Source organism: Mus caroli, chromosome 5 (genome assembly GCF_900094665.2).
Source record: "Mus caroli chromosome 5, CAROLI_EIJ_v1.1, whole genome shotgun sequence".
Classification (NCBI taxonomy): Eukaryota; Metazoa; Chordata; class Mammalia; order Rodentia; family Muridae; genus Mus; species Mus caroli.
The window spans coordinates 104,387,606-104,404,540 of record NC_034574.1 but is presented as its reverse complement, the minus strand read 5'-3'; positions in this window follow the sequence as shown (position 1 = coordinate 104,404,540).

The following is a 16,935-nucleotide window of genomic DNA, read 5'->3' as shown; positions in this document are numbered from 1 at the left end:
CTCAAAATTCACAGCACAGGAAGAAGGAAAACAGCCAGCCCCTCCACAGTTCCTGACCCGGGACTGAAAGGGTTAATCTCCAAAGGCCTGTGCGCTGAGGTATAGACTGGTTTTCTTTTACTCCCTGATCCCCCAACACATTTACTGGATGCTAGGTGTGGGAAGTCATCTAGAGTGGGTTGAAATATTGGGAGACTGCGCATGGCTCTCAGGCCCACCCACCCACTCTACATAAGAAGCATGAAGACCTCCTTCAGATTTGGGTGTCCAAGGGAATCCTGAATCCAACTCCATGCAGGCAAGGTGACACTCCAATCCCTAGATAGTTCCCTTGCCCCACATGCCCGACCCTGCACTCATGTCAGACATTGCCAATTGATCCCTGAATGCTTTTTCAGGAAGCACTGGTTCCAGGCCCAAATTCTCAGGCCAACATTCCAGAGAACCACTCTCTTGGCACTCTCCATCCACAGAGGAAACAGAGGTGACTTTGGTCTGTTTTATAGAAGAGAAAGGTAGGATGCTCTGTCCTGGGGAGCCCATGAGGCCTGACGTGACTGACAGCTCCGGGAGAGTCCTGCTGCAGCAGGTGGGCTGGGGTGCCATGGGGCGCAGCTAGGCAGCTGGCACAGAACACCCCGTATCCCCTGCCCTTGCCGACTGGGCTCTGCCCACTGGCTTCCCACAGCTGCTCTTTTGAAAGCCTTGTATGGGAAGCTGTGGATACGGCTCCCTGTTCCCTCTTCAGGCCATTGTCCCTCCCTGGCGCCAGCCATGCCCCCACCCCCTTGGTTGCTTAATTAACAATATTACTAATGCCAAGAGGGAAGTCACAGATCCTCTATGGGACAGCTCCAGATCTGAGGATGAGCCGAGCCACAGGCCTCCAGGAAGCAGGGCTGGTGCCAGATGATGTCCCCTCCCCATTTCAAGAGCCCTGGTCTCTGCCAGCACTCAGCTGGTTTCCTTGGCCCCTCCTCCTAGGCTGCCATTGAGGCCAAGAAGACTTATCTGACAGATCTGGCTGGAGGCACCAGTGTGGAGGTTGGCCCATTCATACCTGTCTGAGGAATAGAGACAGGTTAAATGTTATGAAGAGGAATGACAGAACCACCCCTTGGTGGACTCAGAACCCAATGATCCCATGCTACAGCCACATGGGAGGAGCAGGACCTGGGCTGTGTGTCCAGTGCTCTGTGAGCGTGGAACAACCCACTTCTGTCTCTGTGTTTTAGAGTCTCCTGGGAGCGGGGATGTTGTCTGTTCCCTGCTCTGATACAGCACAAGCCATGCCCAGACTGAGCAGCCTAAAACCTACAGTCTGCAGCCACACAGAACTCTACACCCCAGAGTCAAGGTAAAGGGACGTGGGCTCCTGTAGGGGGAGCCTTGATGTTCTATGAGGCAGTGAGGATGGTTTATACTGTTGAGGGAATATTCAGAAAACACAACTTGCTGTATTCTTCAAAACAATGGCGAGGGGAGTCAATTATCACTCCCATTTGATCAATGTTGCTCAGAGAGGTTAGGACATTTACCCAAAGTCACAGAGTGAAGTGCCTGAAAAAAAAAAAAAACCCACAGGAGTCTGGCTTCACTACTCCATTGTCTTCAGACTTATTCTGTAGCCATAACATCTCCTCCACTAACATAACATTAGTCTCCACTGTGGACTAAGCTCAGGGTCCACTGAAGGCTGAGCTAACACAGTCTCCACTCCAGCCCCAGGCAACAAGGAATAGCAAAGTGACAGGTCCTGCTCTGCTCCCAGGTTCTATCTGGAATTCAAAGTTCCAAGAAGTGACTGAAAGTCCAGTGAAAGACTTCCCTGAGTCCATCCATTCCTGTGAGAAGGGAGATTGGTCCCTCACCCAGTGGGTCAGCATTTTTCTCTCAGGTCCTAGGGTCTGTTGTCTTGTTTCCTGGTGGCATCAACCCCACCCTAGCCCCAGGTCTGCCTGGAGATGTTTAAGACAATAACAGACAGTGAAGAGAGTGGTGGGTCTAAGCCAGGTGACCATCAGACAGGGCCAAGAGCAGGAACGGCAGGGCCAGCAAGAAGAACAGAGCTGGGGAGAGGGAAGGGGGCTCATACTGAGGAGGAAGGAGGGTATCAACTTCAAAAATACTGTGGTCAAGTTTTGTCTGTGTGTGCACACGCATGTGTGCATGTGTGTATATAAGTGTGTACCTGCATGTGTGTGTGAGTGTGCATGCATATATGTGTGTGTGTATGTGTGTGTATATATATATGTATATGTATACATACATACATACATACACACATACATACATATGGAGAGTGAGAGAGAGAGGCCAATCTCCTCCTCTTTTCCCTCTTCCTCCTCCTCTTCCTCTTCCTTCTCTTCTTCCTCCTCCTTCTCCTCTTGCTCATCTTCCTCCTCCTCCTCCTCCTCTTTCTCTTCCTTCTCTTCCTCCTTCTCCTTTTTGAGGAAGGTTCTCTCACTGGCTAGGCTGACTGGCCAACAAGGCCCAAGGGCCCTCCTCTCTGGTGCTGGGATTACAGCTCACACAAACAGCTTTTAAAATGTGTGTTCCAGGGATCAAAGTCATGCCCTCTCTCTTGCAAGGCAGCAGATCTGACCTTTTAAACAGAAGTGCCTCAGCCAGGGTGTGACAGCAGGCCTGGGGACAGGCAGGATTATGAGGTTCAGCCACTAAAGCAGAGGGAGATGTCTGTGCATGCCCTCTGAGGACAATGTCCCCAAGGTTCTGGCTGGGCTACTAAGAGGTCAGTCGGTTCTTGCTGGAACCCAGGGTTCCTGTCCTGAAGAAATTCCCACCAAGGAACTCAGAGGAACTCCAGGGAAGGTGGGTGACTTGGGGGAGGGAGGCAACATCACTCTGCCTGATCGTCATTCCTGAGCCTGCCATGCTCCTTCTTGGTGACTATGACATGAGCATGCTTTAACTATAAAAAGCAGAGTTAAAAATAGCTGGCTTGACGTGAGGCCCAGGGAAGAGAGAGACTCCCCCGCTCCACGCGCAGGAGTGACGTGGAGTCACCCAAGCTTCCAGAACTGTCACTGCTGCCTCCTCCTCCTAGCTGCAAGGACCTCAGCTTCATGGGTTTGCTGACACCCTGCTCAGAAGCCTTTCTACCACTTCATCACCTCCGAGAGACAGCATGGCCGCAGTGTCTCCCAGCTGCCATCTCCCTTCCCGGATGGCTTCTCCAGGCTACTGAAAGCATGCCCGAGAGTCAGGGTGGCAGTCCAGGGGACACTTATTCAAATTCTATATCTATGTTCTTGTTCAAATTCTATCCCTCTTTCTTTCTTGCTGCGTGATCTTGAATGACCTCTCCGTGGTGTCTCCATTTCCACATTGATGAAAAGCAGGGTCTAGAATACAGGAAAGATGAACGGCTTGTTCCGGAACATCACCTGCCAACCTGGTTCTGGAACAGCTCTGTACCTGTCATGTAGGTCCAGTGAGCACCCACTGCCCACAGCGAGATACTCAGCAGAGAGGGGAGTCAATGGGGAACAGCCAAGTGCCTTAAGGCTTGTTGATTGATGATCCATTTAGTATGATAAAACACATGACTCAATTCCTGTACACCTCTCGGTGAGGGACTGTGGGGCGGGGGGGGGCCCTGGGACAGCGTCCCTCAATGGTACAGAAGAGTAACCTAGAACATTAGGGTGACAAACACCCCTGCCAGAAGCAGGCGTGGGGACAAAGATGGTCTCGCAGGTACTTCACTGTGACTTCTGCAAATACCACACAGGAGCATATGGCTGAGGCTGACTCTCTCTCTCTCTCTCTCTCTCTCTCTCCCTCTCTCTCCCTCTCCTTGTTGTAACAGATCTGAATGCAAAGCGATACCACATCCTCAGAGCGCCCAGGGCTAGGCACACTTTGTAGCTGAGCTGGGCATCAGTCAGGAAGTCCTGCAGAGCAGAACTGGACTGCATCTCCTACCCAGGGTGATGCTATTGCTAGGTGACCTGAGCAGAGTGGCTGTAGCACTAGGGACCATGATCCTGTCCCATCTGCCTCCACCCCCAGAAAGTCCTTGCTTGGAGATGGCAGAGGGTCTGGCATGCAGTGTGTCACCTCACTGCACACAAATCGCATGGCTGAGCCAGGCAGAAGAGTACCCAGAATGCCACGCCCCGGGGGGGGGGGAACCCATGTGACTATTTACAAGGGTCCTCATGGTGAAACCATCCCAGGTTGAAATATTGGAAGGAGTGCAGCCATTGCGGGAAGCCCCGGACCGTCCCTCTTTATGGTCTGTCTGAAGAGACTAGACTGGCACAGAGCTGATGACATGATCCTTGTGAGCTGAGACCTGCAAACAACCTTGGTGTCTGTCAACTGAAGATTGCAAAATGACAACGTGATGCTGTACAGCTGGAATACTTCTCAGCCATTACAAAGAAAAAAAAATGACATCCTGTCATCAGAAAGCCTCACAGGTGGAGGTGGGATCCCGTATTAGATGGAGTAAGTCAGGCCCAGAGAGAGACACATCATGTGGCCTCCCTCATGTGTTCAAGGTCAAGGACATTGATCTCCCAGAAGCTGGGGATAAAACACTGACCACCAAAGATGAAAGAGCAAGGAGAGGTGGAGACACACAGCTTGTTTGGAGGGGTGATTCCATGCCTTACTAATCTCCACGTATGTTCAGTCTCCATGTGTGTGTGCATCAGCTAAAAATATAATCCCAGCTCTGATGGTAGCACGCATGTAATCCTAGCTCTGATGGTAGCACACATGTAACCTCAGCTCTGATGATAGTACACATGTACTCCCAGCTCTAATGGTAGCACACATGTAATCCCAGCTCTGATGGTAGTACACATGTAATCCCAGCTCTGATGGTAGCACACATGTGCCACTCATCTCTCAAAGCACAAAGTTAAAAAAAAAAAAATCTGCAATCAAGCTCTGATCATTTGAGGGACATCTTCTCCAAGCCACAGCAAGCAGAAGAGACACTATTGGAGTAGACTCTGAGCCCCTCACCCAGTGACTTCTGGTCCTACATGCTACCCTAGGAAAGGAGAGTGAGTGTCCCCAGCCTCCCAGAAAGAAGTGACTGACAACCCAAAACCCAGGACAAGCAAAAGAGAGAAACATAGGTTTGGTCCCCCACCCACTCACCCAACAGTATTGAGATTTCCATCCAAGGATCCCAGACAGCTGGAAACCAGCATTACATTAGGACACTGTCATCTGAACCCCTCTTCTGGAGTACCGAGGCTCACACTGCTATGTACGATCTGTGGAGGAGCCCACACCTCTAATAGCATGTCAGTAACCAGAGAGGTCAGGGCCTGGGACCCAGAAAATCGAGACTCCAGTTACCCTATGCAAGGACTCCAGGGCAAAGAGGAGCTTCCTGCATCCACAACAGACTCCTAAGCGCTGCTTCTGTGCCCTCGAGGGACTTGAGACCACGGTGGCAGCTGGATCCAGTGCTCAGGAGGGTGGATGCTGGGGGCTCCCCAGGATGCCTGGGCCTCCCCACTAAGCAGATGAATGGGAACACAGGTATCTAATTCTGTGCCCTGCAGGGCCTGACCACACACACACACACACACACACACACACACACTGTCCTCTCTGCCATCTTTACCTGAAGCGCTCAGCCAGGCGCAGAGCTATAGTCATGAGATATCAGGTGACTGCAGTGCTTTGCAAACATGGACTGTACTCTATGAGGAAGGTCTGTCTGTCAGGACACCACTGGATCACCACTCCACTGGCCACTGGGAGGGATACCTGTGTTTGGCTCACACTCTATGGATACGGTTCCTCAAGGCAGGGCAGCATCTTGGTGAGGAAGCTGAGAGACGAATGCTGGCCCTCACTTTCTCCTTTGTGTGTCCTGTACTGAAGATTTGTTTTCTTTAAAAAAAACGCAGTTATGTTATGTGAGTATGTTTTTCCTTTAATCCCAGGTGCTGCTTCAGATTGTCCACAGGCACTAACTGATTTGTCCTGTGCTCCAGGAGGGGTGCGATTCTGCCAGCTAAAGATAGTTTACATGTTGGAATTCTGGAGACTCTCGAGAGGGTATAAATGCCAGAGCTGAGAGACTGAGGGGGCTGCTGCTGCTGCTGCTGGTGGTGGTGGTTCCTGCTTCTGCATTTGCTGTTTGCCAGATTGCAACATGTTGCTAGTTGCAGGAATCTGATGCAGGAAGTAGTCAAATGTATGACTACAGAGTTCAGCCTTGGACCACAGCCCTTGGGCTGCTGCTCTCTACCTTCTGGGTGTGCTTCCCAGTTAACCCAATCTAGAAACTTCCTCGAAGACATACTCAGAGGCTTGTGGCTCTGACGAATCTAGATCCCACCAAATTGAGGATTTATAGTGACATCCCAATCACTACATAGTTCAGGCCTCCAGCTGTCTGTCCTGCCTCCAGCTGTCTGTCCTGCCTCAGCTGTCTGTCCTGCTTCCAGCTGTCTGTCCTGCTTCCAGCTGTCTGTCCTGCTTCTACTGTCTGTCCTGCCTCCAACTGTCTATCTTGCCTCTACTGTCTGTCCTGCCTCTATTGTCTGTCCTGCCTCCAGTTGTCTGTCCTGCCTCCAGCTGTCTGTCCTACCTCTGTTGTCTGTCCTACCTCCAACGATCTATCCTGCTTCTGCTGTCTGTCCTGCCTCTGTTATCTATCCTACCTCCAGCTGTCTGTCCTACCTCTGTTGTCTGTCCTACCTCCAACGATCTATCCTGCTTCTGCTGTCTGTCCTGCCTCTGCTACCTGAGTGCTGAGATTACAGGTGTGAGCTATCAGTCACGATCATTTATTTGATTTGTGGGCCAAAAGTTCATGTCACAGTGGCTGTGCATACTCAGCCACCATCTCCCATGGGCCTGACCCCCACTTCCTCACCTCTTAGAAACAACCCCAGTTAAACTTTTCCCAAGAAAATCCGTGCAGTCTTGCTGGACACTGAGCATCCCCAAACAAAATGTGTTGATTTAGCTCACAGTTCTCCTCCCCTGCCGTGGGGCTGGTGACTCAAACGTGTGTGGTAGACGTTGACCTTTGGCAGTGAAGTATTCTGAAAATGAGCAGAGACTACAGGCCCTCAAAGGTCCTGCTTGGAACTGGAACAAGCCCACTTCTACCACATGTGTTTGGCTAACACACAACCAAGCCAGCACAACAGACTTGCCCCCCTACCCCCACCCCCACCCTTTATCTCCTAACCCCTTCTCTCCAGATATCACACTGGAACTTAACCTTAAGTGTTGTTAACTGGGACTTAATCTTAAGTCCCAGTGGGATATCTGGAGAGAGGGGGTTAGGAGATAAAGGTGATGAAGTCATAACCGGTGGGCCCTGATAAAATTTGGCTGTGGCCTTAAGAAAAAGATCCCTCTTCCCCCCTTTCCTCTGCCCTTTCTTCCCTCCTCCCTTCCTCCTCCTCCCCCCCTCCTCCCCCCACCCCCTTCCCTTTCCATTTTCATCTCTTCGGTGTTCAAGAACCACAGTAAGAAAATGGCTGCCTGCCAGATGGTGATGGCTCACACCTTTAATCCCAGCACTCGGGAGGCAGAGGCAGTCAGATCTCTGTGAGTTCAAGGCCAGCTTGGACTATATAGTAAGTTCCAAGACAGCCAGGGCTACACAGAGAAACCCTGTCTCGAAAAGCAAAGAAAGAAAGAGGAGGAGGAGGAGGAGGAGGAGGAGGGGGAGGAGGAAGAGGAAGAGGAGGAAGAGGAGGAGGAGGGAGGAAGGGGGGAGGAAGAAGAGGAAGAGGAGGAGGAGGAAGGGGAGGAGGAGGAGGAGGAGGAGGAGGAAGGCGGTGGAGGTGGCAGAAGCCGAAGTACGCTGCAATGTGCAAGCTGCTGAAAGCTGGAAGGGAGTCCTCATCAGAAGCTCACTAATGAGTAGCTATCCTCCAAGTCAAGCAACACTGTCTTAGGGAATTCATCTCGAGGAATTGCCCCCTAACTAAAAGTCATCCCAGGTGGGCTGCTTGATGGTTTATGCCCATCTTAGCATAGAGAATGAGGTCCTCACCTGGGTATCCAGCTGCTCTGCCACTGGCCAATGCTTGGGAGGAAAGACTGTGGGTCAGAGAGGCTCCTTCTTGTGCTACCAGGGTAAGCCCTCTCTGTTGAGTAAACACTTTCCAGTGTAGCCGGCTTGGGGAGGAGCTCCTGCATTCCTGTAGGTAACCCCTCACCTTTGGTCGTGGGGAAGTTCAATAAACTCATTGGTTACCCAGAGGGAACTTTGGCGGACTCCATTTGTCACTGAACCCTGGGAGGAGTGGGTAGATGTTTTACTTCTCCCTCAAGGAAAGAATTTTAGCAACACCCACTGTGTGACTTTTAGCAACACCCACTGTGTGACATCTTTGTTGTTCTTGGGTTTTCTGTGGTTTGGGGGTTATTTTGTTTGGGGTTTGGTTTTGTTTGTCTGTTTTTTTCTGGTTGGTTTTCTTTTTTGTTTAGCTTTGTTTTATGAACCAATGAGTTCCACTGGGGTTGCTAAAAGAAGCCCGAACAGCTTGCTGGTGGCTCCACACTGAAGAAAATGCCTCCCTTCAGCTTCTGTTAGCCTCAGCAAGGGCAGGGCTTCCCCTTGATCTTGGGGGTGCAGCCCTCCGCCCCCAGTCAAAGGAGAGGCTTTTGTGTTGTCTACACCTCCTTGCGGGTGTCATGACTGATTGTGCCTCGATTCGAGGAACAGAAAGTCAGCCCGGTGCCGCACAGAGGAGCCAAAAGCCAAAGCGTAAAGAGGCGGGACAGTGGCCTTTCAGTCCACCTACATTGCAGAAGTCACACACACCAGCTATGAGAGATAACACCGGAGGGTAGGCTCTGTGTCTTCTAACCATTTGGCCTTTGGCAAGTCACTCAGCTCTCAAGCCAAATGGGGATTAAAAAGAGTGTCTGCTTCAGGAAGCCCCAAGGAGCTACAAGAAATGGAAGTGGCCAATGTTCCTGAGGTGAGGATCCCATTAATATTTGGGTACCAGGGACTCCAGAAAACTCACGGCAGAGGTGGCTTTGGTAAAAATGACTGCCAGGAGACCTGGAGTGAATGTCCAACAGCAGTGTGCCTCTGTATGTTTGTGAGACAGAAGGTGACAAATACCCTCTCCAGAGCTACTGGGGGGGGGGGTAAAAGACCCCAGAGCAATGGCTTTCAACCTGTGGGTCTCGACCCCTCATGGGGGGAGGGTGGCTGTACTGTGAGGCACTGTAGTAAAGGGTCAAGGCGTGAGAAAGGTTGAGAACCGCTGCCCCAGAGGCTCAGCTACTGTTGTGTCGTGTGGAGTGGTTCTGATGAGCAGCAGGTACTGATGTTGACTCTGGCTTCGAGAGACAAGGAGAAGCCCGAGCCACCAAGGTGCCATGGGTCCATCATCCACACCATCACCACCAGCAGCACGGCCACCATCATCACAATCACCATCATAATCGTCACCACCATCATCACCATCACCACCATCATCTCCATCAGCATCACCACCGTCATCACCAGCACCAGCACCAGCATCACCAATGGCCATACACAGAGCCTGACTGGCAGACTGACACTGGTCACTTTATCTCAAAGCCACCCTTCCTTAGGCAGGGACACTGGAGGACTCTTTCCTGACTCTGTCACTATTCCCTCTGTCTGCCAAACCGTTGCTCCTGCTCACCGTGTCCCTGCCACCCATACAGTGGATTCCCATACATCATGTGATGCTAAGACTCCCCTGAGGATCTCCTCCGACTTCTCACCCTACACAAGGACTTCCTTCTCAGACACACCTACTCCCCGGGTCTCCAGGACGAGATTCCACTGTGGTCTTCCAGCTCCCGTAGGTGCTGCCTGCAGAAGGGAACCCAGCTGGCTTCTTCACCCATAGCTATGCCCCGCTCCGGAAGGCCTGCAGTGGCTTGGGTGTGTTCACATAAGGGAGCCGAGCAAAAGAGACCTTAGCACAGGCTGGAGGTGCCTTCCCAGTGGCACAGGAAGAACCAGATGGCCTCAGGTTCCCTTGGGAATTAGGAAATAATTATCACAGAGGTTGGGGTGTGGCAATCTCCTGTGGGAGAGCCATTGTTGTCCACACGCAAGGCCCTCGGTTCCATCCCCAGCGCCACAAAAAGCAAGGCTGCACACAAAATCCCTCCTGTCTGTCCCACGAGGCGGCGGAGGGCGACCTCCCTTTCAGGACCCGCTTCCCAGGGGGCCACGTGACAGGGACAGGCCTCTTGGAAGAGACTCCTGCCCCCACTGAGCAAGGAAGCCTGCACTTTCAGGGCCTTTGCCTTTTATGGCTGCCGTGACATCATTTCTCCTTCTCCAGCAGACATTCCCATGCGGATCCGCCCCCACCCCTTCCTGTCGGTTGGGAGGACCTATTTCCTGGACCAGACAATGGCTGCTTGTGTGCACAGACCTTTAGCTGGGGAACAGCAGCCGGCACGGCCGGACCTGTGCTCCCTCGGCCCAGAGCTGGGGACCGGAGCAGCCCTGCTCAGGGACACGCTGCTGTCCCCGCCCCACCCATGCAAGGCTCTTGGGAAGACAGAAGCAGACTTTCCAAGCACGCCACGTGCAGGCAGTCCTGGGGCCTGTAGTCGGTGCCGGCACAACCTCCTTCCACTCCTCCCTTCGTGGGAGCCCAGCCCTGGAGCGCCTGATGTGGAGAGTTACAGTTAAGAGACTGTTTGGAGTCTCAGAAGAGACTTTGGAGTTTTAAACAGTGTTGAGGTTGTGAAAGACTATGGGGACTTTTGTAGTTAAATGCATTTTGCATTATGTTATGGCTGCAAACCCACAGGGCAGCCAGGGAGAGAAGCGTGCTGTTTCTGGAGAATTGCTCCCAAGGGCTGGTGGATTTGAATGTTTGGTCCCCAGTTGGCAGAGCTGTTTGAGAAGGATTAGGAGGTGTGGTCTTGCTGGAGGAGGTGTGGTCTTGCTGGAGGAGGTGTGTTATTGGGAGTTGGCTTTGAGCTTTCAGAAGCCCATACCACCAGGCTTCGAGTCTCTATGTCTGTCTATCTCTCTGTCTCTCTGTCTGTCTCTGCCTCTCTGTCTTTCTGTCTCTGTGTGTCTCTGTGTCTCTGTGTCTGTCTCTCCCTCTCCCTCTCCCCCTCCCCCTCTCCCTCTTTCTTTGTCTCTCTGACTCTGTCTCTCCCTCCCTCCTCTCCCTCCCTCCCTCCCTGCTCATGAATCTGATCTAAGCTCCCAGCTATACTGCTCCAGCAACATGTTTACCTGCCTCCTGCCATGCTCCCCACCACCATGACAGTCACCCTCTGAAATTAAGCAGGACTTCAATTAAATGCTTTCTTTTATAAGCTGCCCTGGTCATGGTGCCTCTTCACAGCATTAGAACAGTAACTATTACTATCGAGAGTAGTAGTATTTGTCCCAGATAACTACACATTGAAAACCTGGATCAACAGTGACTAGGTAAACAGACTGTGGTATGTCCATACAGTGAAATACTACTCAGCAATAAAAAGGCAGCAATTATTGTGGATAGGACAACCTTAAAGCATTATACAGAGGAGTAGGCATAGTTGGGTGTTCCTGTCAATGTCCATGCCATTAAAGGTCCCAGAGTAGATTCAGCTGCTCTGCATTGCACAGTGTTGGAGGGGATCTATCCAGGGATAGTTGGGAAAGAACTTTGTAGAGAGCTCATCCCCATGGAGGTCTGGGCTACAAAGGTGTTTGTGAAAGTAACAAATTAGACACTTAGGATCTGTGTGCTCTGTTTTGTGTAAGTCATACTCCAGCTTTTAACTCTGACTTTTCTTCTCAGTGCTGGGATTGAACTCAAGCATGTGCTCTCCTGAGGAGCTATGTGCCCAGTCAAGACTCAGATCTAAAATGTGACAAGGGTCACCACTGGGATTAACAACAAACAAAGGTTAATAATCAGACTCAGGGTGAAGGTGATTACCATGCGAGCCTGGACAACCTGACTGATCTCCAGAACCCATGTAAAGGTGGAAGGAGAGAAATGACTTCTTAGGGTTTTCCTCTGAGTGTCACATGTAAACCACATGTACACCACACTTGTATCACATGCGTATCACATGTAAAGGTGGAAGGGGATAAACACCTCCTTAGAGCTTTCCTGTGACTGTCACATGCACGTCACATGTACATCACATTGTACATCACATGTACATCACATGTAAAGGTGGAAGTCGAGAAATGACTCCTTACTATTCTCCTCTGATCCCCACATGTGCACATTCCAAGTACATCAGGTGTATATCACACACATACACACACACATCACTTGCACACTACATGCATATCACATATACATCACAGCACTCTCAACATCCCTATACACAGCACACTCACAAACAACAACAACAACAACTATATATGTGTGTGTGTGTGTATATATATATATATATATATATATATATATATATATATATATTCCATGCCTATAATCCCAGCTCTCAGGAGTTGAGGCAGGAGGACTGTGAGTTCAAAAACATCCTGGCCTATACAAAAATAATAACCAGACAACTCTTTCCGAGACTCAGATGCCACAGCACCACAGAGAGAGAAGTTAGCTCTTTATCAGAAATATATTGGCTAATATGTACATTTTTTTATTGGAAGTATATACCAAGATGAAAACTTGTTCAAAAATAGTTGTTACAGAATTCATCACGGTCCGAAGGGTAAAACAGCTCCAAGTTTTGTGAACAGATGAGTGGATAAACACACTGTGGTATAGCTATGCAATGGAATAGCATTTAACCATGCGAGGAGAAAATATTGCCCCGCTCGCTCCAAGGGACACATCATGCCGAATGAAGCCAGACAGGCACAAAAGGCCATGTGGCACATGGTTCTCTGGGACTAGAGCAGGGATGTCACAGGGACAGAAAGATTAGTTGGGGCATGTAGGGGTGGTTGCTCAGGGGCCCCTGGTCTTTGGTGGTGAATCATTTCTCCAAGGAACAGCACTGTGAATGCCCTGGGGCCCCCGCCTGTTCTCCTCACAACCAGCAAACTGCTAATTTTATTTCATACAGCAGATGTTCTCTCAACAAGAAAATACTGTCCTGGCCTTCTCAGGACAGCTCCTGAGGCCATTGTGGCTGCAGACCTATCTAGTCCTGCTCATGACTCGGTCCTGAATCTCTGGCCTTCCTAGGCTCCGTGTGTTGCTGGAGCTGCAGGTGAAACCAGGTTACCCAGGATCATGAGGTGGGACCCCCACAGTTGCATTAGTGGCTTTTTAGACAGAGGAAAACCCAGCCTGACACTTTGCAGTGACCCCCAGCCTTGCTCACTACCTGTGAGCATGACCCCCTGACATTGACCTTCCAGCTTTTTAGTAAGAGATAATGGATGGAGACACACAGGACTACAGCTGAAAATCAAGAACCGCCACCTTTGTACTCTCTGTTTCATAGATGGGGGATGGGATGTTGAATTCCTCTCCCGCACAGCAGCAAAGGGAACTAAACCTCACATCAATCCTCCAGCCTTCCCTGTTCGGGGGTGAAAACCCACTGTGTGATAGTCAGAAGGCTTCTTGTTTAGTGAACACCTACTAAGTGCAGAGCACACATGGTTAAGGAGCACTGGAGAAGCATACCTTCCCCAAGGCTGAAGCTAAAGGAAGTGAAGTTCAGAGAGGTGAGGTGATTTGCCCAGGAGCGCTCAGCAGAGCCCATCGAGAAGGCCAAGTATCCTGAGAGCCCACCAAGCTATTTTCTCTAAGAGGACTGTCCCCAGAGACCATGAGCTCAGCGGCAGGCCCTGTTCTGAGCCTGTGTGGGTTGCAGTTTATCCAACCCCCACGTGTTTCCTTCTCTGATGCGTGACACTGTGCATAGGTGAGAATTTAAGAGGCATTTGGTGTCCTGAGGAAGTCAGCCCAGGGAACGGACTTTCTCTTTCTGCAGCCTGTGTTGGGTGTTCCAAGAATGGATGGATTTCGGAGGCTGGGTTAATCCCACAGTGAAGCAAATTCAGCCTTTCCCCTCTCTTGTTCTTCCTCGCCTTCCTCATTCCTCCTTTCCTCCCTCCTTCTTTCCCTCTTCCCTCCCCAATTCTCCCCCTCCCTCCATCGCCTCCTCCCCATCCTCCCCTCCCCCTCTCTCATATCTCTTCCCCTTCCCACCCCCCTCCCCCATCCTCCCCTCCCTCTCCCCCTCTCTCCATACCCACTTCCCTCTCCTGTCCACCCTCCTTTCCCAACCATTGTATGCAGCGTCCACACCTAGACAGCAGATGCAACTGAACCCTCTTGGACTTCCAGCTTCCAAACCTCTTTGCTTTAGAAAATTCAAAGGTTTGACTATGTTGTTATAACCATTAGAAGCAGACAGACACGGCAGTGAAAGAAACCACCCTACCACAGTTTAATTGAGAAAGAAAAAGATGAAATTATTTTATTATGTTATTTCAACTTTATGGGTTAAAAAAAAAAAACCTCAATTTTAATTAGCGAGATACTTAATATCTTTTCTTTTTCCTGGCCTTTTCCTTTCTGTTCCTGAAAGCTAAGCACATTTTAAACTTAGAGAAGATCTCGGCTTGAACAGGAACGTCTCAGCATCCAGAGTCAACACTGGAATGGGCATGCAGCAGCCTCCCACAACCCACCCCCACCCCACGCTGCACACTCCTGCCTCAGTCCCAGCACAGAACGGGGACTGACAGGAACTTGTGAGTCCTGGTGCCGTTCAGGCTGAGCATTTCCTGTCCCAGAGGGCAGTTAGCTTTTTGTCTGTGTCCCCTTCTGTTGCCATGATAAGATAGTCTAACCAAAAGCAACTTAGAGGAGAAAAGGGTTTGCTTGGCTTACAGACAGGCCACGGTCCCGCTGTCTTAGTTACCTTTCTATTGCTGGAATAGAACACCATAACCAATAACTCACAAAGCATTTAATTTGGGGCTCATGGTCCCAGAGGGTGTGTCCATGACCACCATGGAAGGAAGTATGGCAGCAGGCAGGCAAGGCACTGAAGAAGTAGTGAGAGCTTTCATATGAATCATTGGTAGAGGGCAGAGGGCAAGGCAGAGAGAGAGAGACAGAGACAGAGATAGAGAGACAGACAGAGACTGAGAGACAGAGACAGAGACAGACAAAGAAACAGAGACAAAGAAACAGAGACAAACAGAGACAGACAGAGAAACAGATAGAGAACGAGAGAGAGAGAGAGAGAGAGAGAGAGAGAGAGAGAGAGAGAGAGAGAGAGAGAGAGAGAGAAAGGGAGAATGACTGGGCTTTTGAAGCCTCAAAGCCCACCTCCAGTGACACATTTCCTCCAACAAGGCCACACCTCCTAATCCCCACCAGATAGTTCCACCAACTTAGGACCAAGCATTTCAAATATAGGAGCCACGATTGCCCCAACACCATCTTTGAAGGAAGTCAGGACAGGAACTCAGAGGAGCCATGAAGAAGGCTGTGGACCAGCTTGTGCCCAGCTTTCTCATTGGCTCCTGCTCAGCTTGCTTAGGTATACACCTAAGACCCACCGCCTAGGGTGGTACCCCCCACAGTGGCTGTGCGCTCCCCCATCAATCACCAATCTAGAAAACGCCCCACAGGCTTACCTCCAAACCAACCTAATGGAGGCGATTTTTCAGTTGTTCCTCCCTCTTCTCCGGTGACTCTAGGTTGTCACGTTGAACTACCTAGAACCCAGAGTTCCTCTTCCCCTCATAAAAGACAAGCAAACAGAAGCACAGAGGGCAGGCGCTGGGCTGTGACACACCTACTCGTCCTGGACTCTGCATCTCTCTCCCCTGCTACTGCAGAGTCTCCCCAAGCCCTGACTGGAGTGGGGCAGGACCCCTGGACACCATCTGCCCCTCACCCCCAGACTGTCAGGGTGGGGTGGAGGAGGGAGCCAGTCTGAGGCAGTGTGGGTTGGGGGCTCCCCTGCCAGAATGGGAAGGCTAGGCTATGAGTGGCACCCCTGCCTGCAGCCAAGTCCCTGAGCCGGCACTCTCCAGAGCAGCCCCTCTCTCTGTTGTCTGTGTCTGGGGTTCCCACCCTGGTAATGTGCTTCCCAGGCCATTGGCAGAATGATTCCCAGAAGACCACTCCAGGCTGGACACAAGCACTCTTCACATCTGTGCCCTTCCCCAGGTCCTGACCATGATCGTCAAACAGTGACACTCTGGAACGGGCCTTTTAAAGGTTAAAGGATCTTTAAGCTGAAGACAGAGGGTCTGTCCTTGAACTACTGAGGTAAGACGCTATGATCTTGATAAAGATAACATCACGCCCCCCGCCCCCAAAAATCTGAACCATCAAGGTCAATTTATCTGGTGAGAAAAGTAGGATGAACTCCTACTCATCCTTCAAAACCCTATCTGGACATGCCCAACTAGAGGAAGACGCTTATACCAGTATTGTGGCTTGACTTGCCACTTTAAACTCTCAGTTAACTCCCCACATTCCCTTCCTAGACCTGGATAATTTATGGACAGGGAGGCCATGGTGTCTGTTTTAACAGGACTTGATGCAGCTTTGTAAGCTGAACCCTTGGTCCCATCTGGCACAAGTGGCCATGGAAACTCAAGGAGACAACATTGGTCTGGGGCATGCCTCCTAGGACCCCACCTCTGGCTTGTGGGTACTTGATAGTCACCTGGTCACAGCAGGAGAAATAAACTGGCTGGGTTCAAATACAACCCTGATGTCCTCATGCTCCTGGTGTCCTCTGTAAGGAGGTTCGGGTCTCCCATCTGCCATCACCCTGCATCTGGCTCTGTGCCCACAGACCAGCTTTGTGGGGTCAGTAGTGAGCGCTCTGGGTGCACTGTACCATGGAGGAGAGTGGGGCTCAGGGAGAACCAGGTGAGGCCCAAAGCATTGTGGGAAACAGCATTCTTTGCCCCTGAGAGAGCAGCATGGAAGGCCATGCCTATCTGGACATCAGCTAGGTAGAATAACCAGGTGGAGGGAGGGGCAGTAGAGTTACATGTGG